Below are 13,495 nucleotides of genomic sequence, written 5' to 3'. Positions count from 1 at the left end.
GGTTGGAACTTTTCGTCAGACTGAAGATGTTGCCTCACCCGCTGAGTTACTCTTAACACTTTACGGATTTTTTTTGGTAAACCAGCACTGCAGTTCCTTGTGTCTCCAGCCATCATCACAATGGCAATTGAAGTGCTCATCTAAGTCTTAAATATTGATGAGTATCTGCCTACACCATCCCCTTATTCAGTGTGTCATATTTCAATCACCCTTTGAGTGGAAATAAATTCCTCTGAAAACCCTGCACTAAATTTCCTACATCTTACCTTAAGTCAGGCCTCTGATCTAGGGAATGATTGGGTTAATATATGAGGAGCGTTTGATGGCTCTGGGCTTGTACTCCTTGGAGTTTTCGAAGGATGAGGGGGATCGCATTGAAACCTATTGGACAATGAAAGGCCTAAATAGAGTGGATATGAAGAGGATGTTTCCAGTAGTGCGGGATTCAAGGCCCATCCAGTAGTGGGGAATTCGAGGCCCAGGGGATGCAGCCTCTGGATAAAAGGACGTACATTTAGAATGAAAATTAGGAGGAATTTCTTTAGCCAGAGGGTGATGAAACTGTGGAATTCATTGCCACAGCCAGCTGCTGTGGCCATGCCACTGGGTTTTTTAAAAGTGGCGATTGATGGTTTCTTGATTTGTAAGGGCATCAAAGGTTATGGAGAGAATGAGGTTGAAAGGGAAAAGTAGAGCAACCATGATTGAATGGCGGAGCTGACTCAATGGGTCGATTGGCCTAATTCTGCTCTTATGTCTTATGGACTGTGGTCCTAAAAATCTGCTATGGGGAGATATTCTCTTGATTGCTTTCAGAAAAAGTCCCTGACAATTTCCCATCAGTCATTTTAATACAAAGCAAATCACGAGGTTTGGTTGTCTACGTTAATGGCTTACATGGTACATTTTAAGTCTGGCTGTATGTGCTCAGTTATCCAGTGCATATTCTGGGTCTTATGAAGTTGATATAACAAAAGTACTTTCAGTTTTTTTCGTGGTAATTTTGTTACATTGCCTAGACACTGAATTAATGTAACTTGACAAAGCTAAGTACGTTAGATGTGGCCAAGGGCTTCCTAACAAACACATTTCTAGGTTCAAGGTTCACATTTATTTGTCACATGCACCAATTAAGGTACAGTGAAATGAGTTACCAAGCAGCCATACAATTAAAAAGAACAACACACAATAGAATCTAACATAAACATCCACCACAGCATTCTTCACTGTGATGGAAGGCAATAAAATTCCGTCAGTCCTCCTCATTTGTTCACCCGTGGTCGGAGGCCTTGACCCTCCGTAGTCACCGCTATGGATGGCCCGATGTGCAAGCCCTCTCGTCGGGATGATCGAACACACTCCACGGCTTGGAGTTCCCGAATCGGCCACTTCCGGTGGCGCTATGGTGGAGTAGAGGCATGCGCCAGCTAGCTCCACTTCCGTACCGGAGACCGCGGCTTCACGATGTTATAGGCCGTGGGCCGGTAGTCGGAACTCTTCTCCGGCGATCCCCAGCAAGGGATCGGCTTGCTCCGCGATGGTAAAGTCCGCTCCGTGATGCTAAAGTCCGCTCCACGACTGCTGCTAGAAGCGCCACAGACCGAGGCTTCAGGATGTTATAGGCAGCAGACCAGTGATCGGAGCTCTTCTCTGGTGATCCCCGGCAAGGGATCGCCCCGCTCCGCGATCGAAAGTCCACGCTGCGCCCTCTGCTGAAGCTCTGGGCCCGACTCCGAGATAGGCAGCACCAAACCAGTTGATAGGCCGCGAGGGATGCGAAGAAGCAACATGGAAAAAAGTTGCATCTCCGTCGAGGTAGGTGACTGAAAACGGTTTTCCCCTATTCCCCCCCCACCACCCCCCACATAAGACATACCGAGAGACATTAAAACATACATTTGGACATACTAAAAAAACAAAAAAAGTTGAATTAACGAACCCGCTGCTGGCGAGGCAGCCGACGCACAGCACCACCCGATCTTAATATCCTCGAAAAATGTTTGCAATTATCTAATGTCAAATACTTGCATGATCTCACACCCCGCACACACACAAAAGGGAATCTTATGCAGGAAGGAAATAAAATCAATTTGTGTTCCCCATGTGCATATAGCTGACAATACAACATTGGGGAGGGTATGGACAGGTGTTGTTATGGGTTGGGATCCTTCTTCAGAGTGATTGGAGTAGGGCAAGAGAAAGCTGGAAAAGAGAAGCAGGGGTGGGACCGGCCTGGCACATGATATATGGCTGTAGGTGAGCCTGTATTATAGTTGATTCAAGTTCAAGAGTAATTAATTATCTGCTCTGATCTGTGGTCATTGCCAGCAGTGTCATAGCGTTGTGGATTATCAAGAAGAGAAAACCACAGAACTGGCACCTGCGATAGGTTTTACGAGCAATTCCCCATGGACAGGAATGGTGCTTCATAAAATCAAGAGTCTTCATTGCTTCTCAGATTGCTCTCTCACTCTGTCTATCACATTGTATCTGCTTCAGTCAGCTGGCACAACACAACACGCCTGTCTTGTTGAACTGAAGTTTATTCCTAATCTGCTTCTGTGCTCTGCCTGTCCAGTGTTGATCTCTTCAATTTGGCTGGCACAAAATCTGAAAAACAAGTTGTGTGCCAGCTGTGCATCTCTGCTCTCTTAGTCTGTGTCATTCTACTCCCCTCTCTAACGTATCTGTCGGTATACATGGACTCAAACTAATAAAAAGTCTGCTGGAGTATATTTTACTGCTTCACGTGTGACCTTGAATTCAAAGTTGTTATTTTTTCTTGTCTACTGATCGTGCTTCAAAGGGTGTAATTTAATCAATAACGTTAAGCAAATGCTCAATGCTCCTCAGAAAAGGGTCAGGCTGCATAACTTTTAGTGTCGAGCCTCTAATCAGTTTGACTAGGAAAACAGATCATGCTGTAAATTCAGAGTCAACCATGTCACTGTTTATATTTTCAGACCTCTGGAGATTACAGTTCTGGTCACGATGACCTGAACTGAAAATGTCTTTCAAGCCTTTATACTGACAGACAATATGTATGCTGCTGTTCTCAACCGTTCAGCAAATTTATTCTAATATCCCTTTGTTGTGTTTTAAAAAAACCCATTCATCTCAAATTAGCAGATTTGCATTAATTTCCCCCAAACAACAAAAATTAAAGTTTATAATGAATGTTGTGTTTTTTTATGTTGGAGAATCTTTCTGTGCCTTTATCCATCTACTTTCCAATTTTCTTTGTAATATTTACTGAAACTCTATTTATTTCTTATTTGTAGCAACTGAGTAATGAAATGCTGTACAAACTAGCATATTGCATCACTATAGTATCCATTATTGCTGGATTGGCTTTAGCCAGTGGTTCAGGCTTGTGCAACCTACATCTTGACTGGTCTGCTTTGAGCTAAGGCTTTTAATCTGTTTTTTGGGGATATTGCGTAAAATGGCAGTTTCAGAAATGTTATGCCTTGCGTGACTACACTAGTTTTGTCAGAATGAACGGTGATAGAAAATGTGCTTCATGGAACAAACTGGGATCATTTTTGTTCATCAATTTGTAAACAATTGGTACAATCATTTAGCACAGAATTTATGCTAACTATGCTAACACTAGTTACCTCATTGTGTTCTTGATATCTTGGATTTGGGCAGAGGTTTCTTGGATGAAATCGGTTGGCTTGTTCTGCTGGCACAAATCGATTACAAAAAAATGTTCAATGCTCTGGGGGAAAAGTTTTCTTTTTGATATAAAGCATCAAATTTTGTTCATTTTCTTGGCGTTTCATTTAAATATACTCATAGCAAAAATGTGATTTTATAGCTTAAAGAAAAAAACAGAATGGAAAACAGTTGCAGTGAAAGATTCTGGTATCAGAATATTCTGACTACTTCATTGTGATTTCTGATTTTACTATTATTTTAATGATAACAAAAATAATATAAGCATGTACTCAAGCTGGAACATTTTATGTTTTTGCCATTTTATAACTAGTTTTTGCCTATTTGTTTTTGTTTTCACTTTATTCCACAGGGTTTATAGGTCAATTTCTATAAAGGCGACCGATGGCAATGAGATGAGTTTGAAATGTTAACCTCTTTCCCGTATCCTGGTTTTAGTGTATGGAAGGAATTGCTGGTATTTAGCAAGCATATGGGAGGTGGGAGAGTGCAATTCTGCTGTTCAAGGGGTTGCAATGTGAAATGGAAGTCTTCAGTTTAGCTCAAACCTGTTTGGCTACATTGTTTATTAAGACTAATATGCTGATTTGGTGCTTGTGGAATGCATTTCAGTACTTCAGGAGTGCATTGCATTCAATTCTCCCAATCATTATTTTAACTGGTTGGAATGTAACTCAAAGCATGAACCGGAGTGAGCAAAGTAATTCTCTGCTGTCACAGATGCATTTTGTTCCAATATGTGTTTTACTTTGAAGCTTCTTAATCAATATGTGAACTGCAGATTAGTTTTCATTAATTTTTCTGTGAATAATTTCATTTCATGACACTTTTTTATTGGGTAAACATAGAAACATAGAAAATAGGTGCAGGAGTAGGCCATTCGGCGCTTCAAGCCTGCACCACCATTCAATATGATCATGGCTGATCATCCAACTCAGTATTCTGTACCTGCCTTCTCTCCATACCTCTGATCCCTTTAGCCACAAGGGCCACATCTAACTCCCTCTAAAATATAATGTAATTCAAAGTATTTTCCCAACCAGAGTTTTGATTGGGAAAACATGCCAAACACCCAGCAAATATAAATTTTGAATTTGATTTTCTGGGTAGGCAAAAGGCTCCTAGTTAGAAGGACAGAGTAGATGTTATGTTATCCTTTATATGGAGAGACATTTAATGTTATCCTTTATATGGAGAGACATTTGGTCAGTAACATTATGCCTTTGTGATGCCTACCATATCTTTCTCGTTGGATCTGGAGGTTTTGAATTACATGGAAAAGTGAAAAAATACAGATAAATCATTGGACCTGTGACATATTACCTTCAACAATGGATTACCAGCCATGACTGTTACTAAGTGCAGGAAGGATTCTGGTGATGACCCAGCCTTGAAACAGGAGCAGGGCAAAGTATAAAAAAAGAAAAGATTATAGGAATTAACAACCATAAAAGGTAGGCTCCAGAGGTAATGTGGTTTGCTCATTAGAATTCATGGGCAAACCACATTTGGAGAATTATAACAAAAAAAACATACAGGTATTGGAAAGGCTGGTGAGACCAGCAATACGTGCAAATATGATCAGTTGGAGAACAGCAAATGGAACATTGAAATATTAGATTAATTAGAGTGACATGGTAGCACAAAGGTAGCGCTGCATCCTCACGACAGTAGCCAGGGTTTGATCTTGATCTTTTGACCACATGGGTTTCTTTTGATTTTTGCCATTGTCACCACATCTTAAGACTGAATGCTACTGTTTTGTAAAAGTAAAAGGGCAAAATCTGAAATCTAGCCCACTGAACAGTTCTATAAATCCAAGGTCTAAAATCTGACCCCATTCAAGCCGTACAATATTTTACATTTACCCCGATTTTGGTCAATGTAAAAATACATTTGTACATGCCAACCATTCTTTCTGTTATGTGCTTCAAAATCAGGTCAAGTCCTCTGGGTTGGAAAAGGTCAGGTTGCGTTGATTCAGAATATGGAAATTAGATTGGTGTACCACTATAAATGAGGTGGTGAAGCTGGCAGACTGATTACAATCCAAACTTCTGGAAATGTAAGATTTTTGGACAATTCCTTCTTTTGGACAGATGGATTTTGGACATTGCATTTGTAGCTTCTTTCTGATTACAAGTCTTCCCCAGGTTATGAATATCAGACTTGTGGACATGTTGTGCAGATTAACAAGCATTTGGGACACTGATGGGGTGAATGGAGATGGATTTGACGGTGATGCGAGGCTCCAGTCATTGTTTTGTAGGAATGAACAATTCTCAGAAGCAGAACCCTGCCAAAAGCTGGGGACTTGGTGCATATTTAGGGCAAAGTGACTGAGAAATGGATAGGAACTCTGGTCTTTTACTGCGGACTGGCATGAAATCCATTCAAAAATTGCTTTAAGATTTAATTTTTAGGAGATGTCCGACATAGCTAAATTCTTCACTGTGTTTGCAATGAGCAGTTAGTTAGTGGGTGTTACTTTCAATTTTTCCTTGAGCTGGCTAATAAAATGATGATCTATATTGAATACACATAAAAGGGCTAAGAGTCGAGGTTGAGAAATTATCAGCGTGTAGCCTTCCAATTCTCCTCTGCTGCAAAACTAAACCATGTAGAATACACCACCCTGATAAAGAAAATCACTTTTGCTAGTTAACAATTCAAGAATCGGTTCCTGAGCAATGTAGAAGGCTAGGTCGACAGTAGGTTACTTTGACATTTATTCCTCAATTATTGTAAAGCCAGTGATAAATTGCAGCTATGAGAGTTGGTTCATAATTAGTTTTTAGCCCTTTCATGTACATGTTCATTTAAGCAAAAAACAAGTTTGTTTTGTGGGAGAAATCGACTTGTGAATAATCCCCTCCAATGGCAGTCGTCTAAACATTTGCGGTCATTTCATTTGTTGGATTTTTAGCTGCATAAATAACTTTTAATTTGATAGGCAGCGCTAGGACTAAGATTAGAAAGGGTTAATATTATTTCAGGGATTTTTTTTCCTCCATTAAATGTGGTTATTATTCCAAAGATTTTCTGTGTGATGTTACACATTTTCACATTTTGGAGTTCTTGGAGTGTTATCTGATTTTGCTTTTCCTGACTTGGGCTACCAGTGCAACTAACTGTTGTTTCGTGTTAGGGCAACATGACCCAGCAAATATTTCTTCTATCACAAATGAAAGAGTGACGTTTCCAGGCAAGGGTTTGGAGTTTGCTTTTTTTTTTCTGTGGATTGAATTGAAATGTAGTTATGATGAACTAACTGCAATTGATTGCAATTCATTTAGCATTTAAATGTGGGAGTATATTGGTTCTATTTCTTTTCAGACTCGCATTTTAGATTTGCTTTCCACTCACATAGTGAAGTTCAAGGTGCAGTGGTCATTCTAACTAATGATTAAAGGAAGAATTTACACTGAGCAGAATTGTGGAGCAAAGCAGTATTCTGACTTACAAAGAACAGAAAATGAGCGTAAAAAATGAAAAAGGACGGTCCTTCAACATATAATTGAGGGCTTTGTGCACAATTAAGAGGCTTCAGAGAGTTGTGGGTTAAGAGTTTTCAGATCCATAATCAGCCTGCCAAGGTCAAGTTAACAGCTCCTTGGCACACTGGTAAATTGTTTTTCCAGAGGTGTTCTCTTTTGGATGAGAAATAAATTGAGCCATAATCTGCCCTCTCTGTGGATGTTAAGGACTCCTTAACACTTCTTTGATCAGGGGAATTATCCTTGCTGAAATAGCAAATATTTAACTCTCAATCTGCACCAGTAAAACAGAATATCTGGTTATTATGCCGTTGCTGTTTGTGGGAACTTTTTGAGCGTATGTTAGCTTCTGCATTTCCTTAGGTGCGCCCGTGACAAGATAGTATGTATTGGTTTTGGTATTGTTTTATTATGGTCACATGTTCCGAGATACATTATCTTTTAGTTTGTCTGCTTCTGAATTTTAAATAAGACTAGACTAAGTGGGACCTGGTCCCCAAACGCAACCCGTTCCACAACGCAATATTCCACCACTCATCCATTCCCCCAACGCAACCCGTTCCCCCAACGCAATATTCCACCATTCATGCATAGCCCCTAACTGCGCAGGCGCAGCTTATTTCCCCTCATCCCCCAGCACTCCCTCCCCCTCCTTTTCACACTCCCTCTTCTTTTCCCTCTCCTCCTCATCTCCCTCTCCTTTCCCCTACCCTCAGTCTCTCCCTCCACAACTCCTCTCCCCTCCCTACCCTCCTCCTATCCCTCTATTCCCCATCTCCCTCACTCCTCACCTCCCCCTATCTCCCCCCCCACTGCCCTCCTCTCCCTCACACCCTACTTCTCCCACATCCCCACACTCCTTTCACTCTATTCCCCCCTCCTCCCCCACTCCCCTTCCTCACCTCCCCCACTTTCCCTCATCTCCCTACCTACCCTGTCCTCTTCCTGAATCCCCCCCACTCTCCCTCTTCACCTCCCCAGGATCTCGAGGGTGCCACTCCTTTCCCTCATTGCAAGCCCAGAGCAGCAGCGCCGTCACTCTCAGAGCCAGCCTCAGTGCCCAGGCCCCAGATCATCGGCGCGGCCTCTCCCCGCCCGGCATCTCCCTGCCCTCAGAGCCGGCTGCCCGCAGAGGCAGCCCTAGCCTCAGAGCCTCAGAGCCAAGGAGTCGGATCCCCGCGGGCCCGGGGGGGGGTTGGGGGGTGGGCAGAAATTAAAATGGACGTAATCTTACCCGTGTCGCCATTTTTGAAAAAGATGGTGATCTGAATTCTGGAAAGATCCCAATTGCACAGGCACGGCTGAGGACCCGTTAGGTGCCCTTTGCGATGCCGGTAAATATGCGCATGGGAACTTTCCCCCAACTACGCTTGCACGAGTGGTGGTGCTGTTTTAATTTTATTTTAAAACGTTAATAACTTTTAAAATATACCATCAATCTGAACAGAACCTGTTTCATTTACAGCACAGGACAATGGTGAGTACGGTGGGCCAAAAATTGTAGTGCTCTCATGTACCATTTTTGCACAAATAGAGGTACAACGCAAACCTGCAAATAACAAGATGAGAGTTTTAGTTATATAGTAATAATATAATAATCTATATACTAAAAGTCTGTTCTTGTCCGGTTTTGGCGATCTGTGCTGCGATTTCCGAGAGAACGCCGCCACCTACGGCCGTCATTTTTGGCCACCTCGCTCAGAGCCCCCCTCCACCGCATGTGCGCCAAGGATTTTTGCATTCGATGAAAAATGACAGATATTAATGATTTTACAAAATTCCCCATTCTCTCTGCTGCCCCCGCTGGCGGCAGGGGGGGATGGACTATAAAACCAGGAAGTGGTGTGCCTCAATTAGTCTGCAAGCTGGAGGAAGGCAGAGGGTCACGTTTCTCTGAGCTGTGAATAACACTGAACACATGCCCACACAACTGTGAGTAAGTACCCTTAATGTGGTTTGAAAATGAAAATATGGTTAAAGTAAAAAAGCACTGCCTGCAAATGGTTGTTTGGGGGGTTTGGGTTGAAATAAAAAGGCACTCTCTCTCCCCCCCCCCCTCTCCTCTCCCCCCCCCCCTCTCCTCTCCCCCCCCTCCCCCCCCTCTCCTCTCCCCCCCCCTCTCCTCTCCCCCCCCCTCTCGTCTGCCCCCCCCTCTCCTCTCCCCCCCCCCTCTCCTCTCCCCCCCCCTCCTCCCTCTCCCTCCCTCTCTCCTCTCCCACCTCCCTCTCCTCTCCCCCCCCTCTCCTCTCCCCTCCTCTCCTCTCCCCCCCCTCTCCTCTCCCCCCCCTCTCCTCCCCCCCCTCTCCTACCACCCCCTCTCCTCTCTCTCCTCTCCCTTTCCCCCTCTCCCTTCCCCCCTCTCCCTTCCCCCTCTCCCTTCCCCCCTCTCCCTTCCCCCCTCTCCCTTCCCCCTCGCCCTTCCCCCCTCTCCTCTCCCCCTCTCGCCTCTCCCCCCTCTCCTCTCCCCCCCTCTCCTCTCCTCTCCCCCTCCCCCCTCGCTCTCTCTCTCCCCTCTTTTTCTCCCCTCCTCCCCTCCATCCTCTCCCCCACCATCCCTCCCCTAAACCCACCTCCCCTCCACACAACCCCTACCCCCTTCCCTCCACCCACCTCCCCCTCCCTGCTCCCCCACTCTCCCCCCTCACCTCACCCCCCTCTTCAGCACACGCCCCATTCAACTCCCCCCTCTCTCCTCCCCTCTTCCTCTCCTCCCCCATGCTCCGCTCCCTCCTCCTCTCCCCCCCTCTCCTCTCACCACCCTCTCCTCTTCCCCTATCCTCTCCTCCCCTCTCTCTCTTCCCCCCCTCCTCCTCCCCCGTTCCTCAACCCACCCTCCTCCTCTCCATCCCCCTCTCCTCCCCTCCCCCCTCTCCTCTCCCCCCTCTCTTTTTCTCGCCCTCATTTTCTCCCACTCCTCGTCCTGCCATCCCTCACCCTCCCCCACCTGTCCCTCCCTAAACCCCACCTCCCCTCCCCACATCCCCTGACCCCCTTCCACCACCCTCCTTCGCCCACCTCTCCCCCTCTCCTCCCCTCTCCCCTCCCTCACCTCTCCTCTCCCCCCTCCCTCATCTCCTCCCCCTCTCTCCCCCTCACTCTCACCCTCTCTGCTCTCTCCTCCCCTCCACCCCCACCTTTCCCCTCTCACCCACCCTCCCTCTTCTCCTCCTCGCCACCCCCTCTCCCTCTTGCCCCTCTCTCTCTGCCCTCACTCTCTACCCCTCCACCCCTCTCTAGATGTGACTGCAAGTTGGGGGCTATGCGTCAGTAGATAGGGTGGTTATGGGGTAAAAGTAGCAAATTAATAATATTAATATAATATCAAGGCGGGTAATTAGCGTGAGTGCGGGGGGGGGATAGTTAGTTTGTGTGACGCTGCATGCCGCCTCCCCCATCACAACCGCACGTTGGGGGAACAGACCCAACGGGTCTGCACTTGGTCTAGTAATATATAGATATATATATTAATGTGTGTGTGTGTAAGAGCCATTAAACTTAAGTCAGTATGTTATAGTCATGTCTAACATTTTTAATATTTTAGTCTTTGTCTGTATTTTTGTAGGTGGGATTTGATACGTAGTAGGGGTGTGTACTTTTGTTAGAGGAGTCTCACGCAGACTCGCAGATTAGAAGTTTTAGTTTTGTGTCGGAGTATGAGGGGAAATAGTTTTCTACCATGATCACGACACACATGTTACGAGACGACATACCTTTTTAAGAAGAAGCCTTTACAATACAATACAATACAATACAATACAATTTATTGTCATTTGAGCCTCAGTGAGGCTCAAACGAAATTCTGTTTCCACAGCCATACAAACAAAGACAATTCCTAGACATACATACAATTTAGTTCACACAAACATCCATCACAGTGAACCCACTGTGATGGAAGGCAAAGTTTTTTCTCTCCCCTGTTCTCCATGTCTCTCCCGATGTCGAAGCCCCAGGCGGGCGATGATAAGTCCCACGGCCATTTTAGGCCGTGCCGGGCGATTTACGGCCCCGCTCCCAGTCTAGAAGTCTCGAAGTTGGAGCCCCCGGCGGGCGCTGTAATGTCCCACGGCCATGAAGCCGTGCCGGGCGATGTATGACCCCGCTCCGGGTCGTTCCAACCCCGCGTTACGGGCTGGAGAAGTCGCGTTGCGGGAGCTCCGGGAAGCGGTCTCTCTCTCCCCCCGGACCCGTGAGCTCCCGATGTCCCGACAGTCCACCGGACCTGCGGCTGTGTTGCTGGAGCCTCCGAGCCCCAGGAGTCGAGTCGCAGCAGCGAGTCACCACCGCTCCCCACGCCCCGAGGCCGGCCAGCCCCACGATGGTGAGTAGTCCGCAGCTCCGCAGTCTCCCGAGTCCCCGGGTCGTTCAGGTTGGAGGCCGCTCCACGGTGCTAGGCCCCAACGACAACGGAGACCCGACAGGGAAAAGGTCGGGTCTCCCGGACAGGGAAGAGATTTTAAATAGTTTCCCCCTCCCCCCCCCCCCCGCCCCCCACATATACACATTTAAAACCAGTGTTAAAAAACACCAAACACTACATTTAACTAGACAAAAAATAAAAAAAAGACAGACAGGCTGTAGGGGCCGCTGCAACGGGTGAGTCGCGCCGCCAATTATGTGATTTATATGACGTGAATGGAACAGCGATTAAGAACGGAAAGTAATATATAAAGATATTACTAAAAGTCTGATCATGACCACTTCCTGTTGTTCTGTATATTGATTTTAGAAAAAACAATGCTACTTACAGCTGTGATTTTTGGCCGTCTTACTCGGAGTTCCCTTCTGCTGCGTAGGACAAGAGGATTTTTCCCATTGATGAAAAATAAAAGAGTTATTAGTGTTTAAAAAATGTTGAGATTCTTTCTCCTGAAGGCCACGCCCTTTCCAGAGGGACTATAAAACCCGGAAGGGTGCAGGTGCTTCAGTTCTCTGGAAGATGGGGGAGCGAGAGGTCGCAATTCTCAGTCTGAGCTGTGAATAACACTCAACACATGTCTACTAAGCTGAGTGGTTTTACAGACCTGTCAGTGCCCTTAATGTGGTTTGAAAATGTAGTTTGAAAATGCAAAAGTGTGTTTTGGTTTGAAAGTGCTAAAACTGTGTTGCCTTTGGTTTTGAAAGTGCTAAAGTGAGCTGCCTTGCCTTTGGTTTTGAAAGTGCTAAAGCGAGCTGCCTTGCCTTTGGTTTTGAAAGTGCTAAAGCGAGCTGCTTTGCCTTTTGTTTTGAAAGTGCTCAAGCGATCTGCCCTTGCCTTGGTTTTGAAAGTGCTAAAGCGAGCTGCCTTGCCTTTGCTTTTGAAAGTGCTAAAGCGAGCTGCCTGGCCTTTGGTTTTGAAAGTGCTAAAGCGAGCTGCCTTGCCTTTGTTTTGAAAGTGCTAAAGCAAGCTGCCTTGCCTTTGATTTTGAAAGTGCTAAAGTGAGCTGCCTTGCCTTTGGTTTTGAAAGTGCTAAAGCGAGCTGCCTTGCCTTTGGTTTTGAAAGTGCTAAAGCGAGCTGCCTTGCCTTTGGTTTTGAAAGTGCTAAAGCGAGCTGCCTTGCCTTTGGTTTGAAAGTGCTAAAGCGAGCTGCCTTGCCTTTGGTTTTGAAAGTGTTAAAGTGAGCTGCCTTGCCTTTGGTTTTGAAAGTGCTCAAGCGAGCTGCCTTGCCTTTGGTTTTGAAAGTGCTCAAACGAGCTGCCTTGCCTTTGGTTTTGAATGTGCTAAAGTGAGCTGCCTTGCCTTTGGTTTTGAAAGTGCTAAAGAGAGATGCCTTGCCTTTGGTTTTGAAAGTGCTCAAGCGAGCTGCCTTGCCTTTGGTTTTGAAAGTGCTAAAGCGAGCTGCCTTGCCTTTGGTTTTGAAAGTGCTAAAGCGAGCTGCCTTGCCTAATTAGAGCTGCCTTGCCTAATTAGAGCTGCCTTGCCTAATTAGAGCTGCCTTGCCTTCTATATAATTAAAAGTCTAAACTTAACCACTTCCTGTTTGCGCTTTATATTGATTTTAGAAAAAACGCTACCAAGTACAGCTGTGATTTTTGGCCATCTTACTCAGAGTCCCCCTCCGCTCATCAGATGCCGAGGAATTTTGCCATCGATGAAAAATGAAAGAGTTATTAGTGTTTAAAAATGTTGAGATTCTCTCTCCTGTCAATCACGCCATGAAGGCCACGCCCCCTCTGGTGGTAGGGGGGAGAGACTATAAAACCCGGAAGTGTGGGCGTGGCTCAGTCTCTGCAAGATGGGTGAGGGAGAGGTTACGACTCGCTATCTTTCGTGGTCTTGCACCCTGCTTGAAATGGTATGAAACTGCACTTGAATTTGGTGCCCTGGCAATGGAATATCA

General features: G+C 45.6%; 1 protein-coding gene across 3 annotated transcripts in view; it reads left to right on the top strand.

Moving 5' to 3' along the window:
- Positions 1-13,495, top strand: part of greb1 (growth regulating estrogen receptor binding 1) — a 200,158-nt gene that overhangs the window by 50,952 nt on the left and 135,711 nt on the right. The gene's annotated exons all lie outside the window — the stretch shown is intronic.

Source organism: Amblyraja radiata, chromosome 5 (assembly GCF_010909765.2).
Source record: "Amblyraja radiata isolate CabotCenter1 chromosome 5, sAmbRad1.1.pri, whole genome shotgun sequence".
Lineage (NCBI taxonomy): Eukaryota > Metazoa > Chordata > Chondrichthyes > Rajiformes > Rajidae > Amblyraja > Amblyraja radiata.
The sequence above is the reverse complement of the archived record's forward strand: the minus strand, read 5'-3'. Positions and strand labels throughout refer to the sequence as shown.